Below are 3,001 nucleotides of genomic sequence, written 5' to 3' on the forward strand. Positions count from 1 at the left end.
AAAATCCTGAAAAAGAGTTTTACAGCAATAGTACTCATTGTGAGCTATCAAGACAATACCCACTGAACAAGTTATACGTTGATGAGCCAGAATACAAGTTTTACCTTGGAGACTCACAAATTTTGAAAAAATCAGTAAATGAGTTCTGCCTTGATGGTTTAAATAACTACCTTGGAGACTCAGGAAAAGGGTTCTGCCAAGATGGTTCTAAATATGGGAACTACCTTGGAGACTCACAAATTTTGAAAAAATCAGTAAATGAGTTCTGCCTTGATGGTTTAAATAACTACCTTGGAGACTTGGAAAGTTGGGGTTATTTTGAAGACTTGAAATGCTACCACTCTTTGGGATTTAAACCTATCAAGAAAGTTCTTACTCCCTCTTTCTATGTCATCAAACCTGAAAGCCTTAAAAGACAGAATTGGAAGAAGAGAAAAAAAAAAAAACGTAAAATATATATATATATATAGGTGGAAATCTCATTTTGAAAAAGACTGTGTTGGGTGAGGATTGAGTTGGGGTTGAGATTTTGAATGTGAGGGTTGGGGTTGAGATTTTGAATGTGAGGGTTGGGACACACACACACATACACATCAACAAACAAAAGTTAAGCCTTGACTATTCAGTTGAGGATTCTGTGTTTGGGGTTCACAGATGTAAGAACGTCCACCCCTTGACACACATTATATACTGTTATACACCTCGGACTTGGCCCTCGAGTGTCCACAACGGTGTATAGTAGGAGGGAGTGAAGCGCCAACCTATTGCTCCCATTGCACACACACACACACACAAACAAAAGTTAAGCCTTGACTATTCAGTTGAGGATTCTGTGTTTGGGGTTCACAGATCTAAGAACGTCCCCCTTGACACACATTATATACTGTAATACACCTCGGACTTGTCCCTCTAGTGTCCACAAAGGTGTATTATCTGCTTAGTTTTGTCTTTTGTAATTCCTGTGAATAAAATGAACCTAAAATCTCTTCCTCTTCCAAATCATATATTTTATAAGTCCAAGGAACTGTATCTATTACATCAACAATTTTAAAAAGTTCTTTCGTCCATCGTTCAGTAAAACCCTTTTCAAAATGAGATTTCCACCTATATATTCTTACGATATCACCAACTTTGAACTTAGGTTTTCTGACATTAATCTCTTTTTCATATTTTAATTTTGTAAATGTTTCTGATGGCTTCATATTCGTTGACGTGTGAATCGTGTCATTATACTTATCCACAATATCCTGAATAAAAGATGACCATTGTTGTGAACCGAGTTGTGTGAATTTTTTATATAGTCTCTTTTTTAAGGTACGATTAAAACGTTCAACAACTGCCTTCCCTTCATTAAAGGTACTGTATAATGTAATAGTTATTTTTTAGAAAATTCATAAATGTCTTGTTATAAAACTCTCTACCCTCATCAGTCCACAATTTTTTAGGTTTTCTCTTACTTTTATTAAATATCTGTTGAAAAGCTAACATAAGAGTATTACCTGTTTTGTTTTTTAAAGGGACAACCCACGCATATCTACTCCTTAAATCAATAACGGTTAAAGCATACTTGTACCCCTTATCATTATTGAGTTCAATCAAATCAGCAGACCAGATATAATCAACTTCCTTGGAATGAACTTTCCTTCTCTGAAACTTTGTGAATATTGGTTTATGTAATTCATCAGCTAATTGCTCTTCAGTCTTAATGGCATCATTAGAGCCTATAAGTTTTTTGAATTTCCAAGTCCAAGTTTCAATTTAGCACTAATCATCTTCTTCACGATGAACCTATCAACTTTTTCTCTCAAGGTTGGATTTTGTATCAGAGACAAATTATACAACATTTCTCTATCGGCTTCATGCTTTTCTTCCAACGTTGTGGTATTCCCATAATCAATATCATGTCTCATGCACACTTCATCAACTCTATTGATTGGTTTACTCCAGGATTTAGGATTGTCTGCCTCATCTAATCTTTTATCCAAGTTTGTGCCTGGACCACAGAAAGAATACCCTGGAAGATGTAATTCCCCTGGTATTCCAGTAGTTGTAAATTTACTTCCTGATAAAAACTTTTGTATATCTCCTCCGAGTTTGTGTTTGGAGATAAATTGATTTTTTTTTTGAACCACACACCGAACATATACCTTTTTGTATAACCCTGTTATTTTTACTTTTAATATATGAAATATTTTTCGTATTAGTTTTCTTTTTACATTTGAGACAATAACTCATTTATTTATGAGAAAAATTCCTGCAGAGTGCAAAAACCTTTTTAGTTTCCAACATGCACATTTGAATCTTAATTTTTAAAACATAAAGAATCCTTAGAAATGCCTTCACTCTCTCCTCCATTTATTTAAGAAAAAACTTGAATTAAAATGAATAGCTTGACGATGTCAATCGTCTTGAAGAAAATATTGCAAATAGACTTGTCAATTCTTTGTTTTCCTCCTCGGTGGGTTGAGTTATTTTCTGTAATACCACCAATCTTTTTTGAATCTCACTGGTTTCCATATTTTGATATTTATTCATTCTCTCTCTTTCCTCCCTCTCTCTCTTCTCCTTTTCCTCCTTCTCTTTCTTCTCCCTCTCTCTCTTCTCTCTTTCCTCCCTCTCTCTATTCTCTCTTTCCTCCTTCTCTCTCTTCTCCTTTTCCTCCTTCTCTTTCTTCTCCCTCTCCTCCTTCTCCTTTTCCTCCTCTTCCCTCTCTTCTTCAACTCCTTCCTCATCCCTTACTATCCTTGAATCGTTTACACCCCATAGAATATTATACATATATTCATCAGGATTTCTTGTTATTCCTGTATCCAAAATAATTTTTTACAACAGGAAACCAATAAAATTTCTTTTGAATTTCTAAAAGAGCCTTACCTTTTCTTAACCTTATAATTTTTTCATTATTTAACATTCTAATTAAATCTAAAGTTGTCGGTTTATCAACATCAGCATAATGCCAATCTTTTATTGAAAATACCTCATTCTTATGTTGTAGAACATA

General features: G+C 34.3%; 1 long non-coding RNA gene across 1 annotated transcript in view; it reads left to right on the plus strand.

Moving 5' to 3' along the window:
• Positions 1-1,271, plus strand: part of LOC147033996 (uncharacterized) — a 2,658-nt gene extending 1,387 nt beyond the window's left edge. Inside the window, exon 2 of the long non-coding RNA XR_015056429.1 lies at positions 1-1,271. This exon is cut by the window's left edge and continues 445 nt beyond it. This is a non-coding gene — a long non-coding RNA (uncharacterized LOC147033996).
• The last annotated feature ends 1,730 nt before the right edge of the window (positions 1,272-3,001 follow it).

Source organism: Eptatretus burgeri, chromosome 1 (genome assembly GCF_056783735.1).
Source record: "Eptatretus burgeri isolate ZD-2024b chromosome 1, Ebu_testis_v1, whole genome shotgun sequence".
Taxonomy (NCBI): Eukaryota; Metazoa; Chordata; class Myxini; order Myxiniformes; family Myxinidae; genus Eptatretus; species Eptatretus burgeri.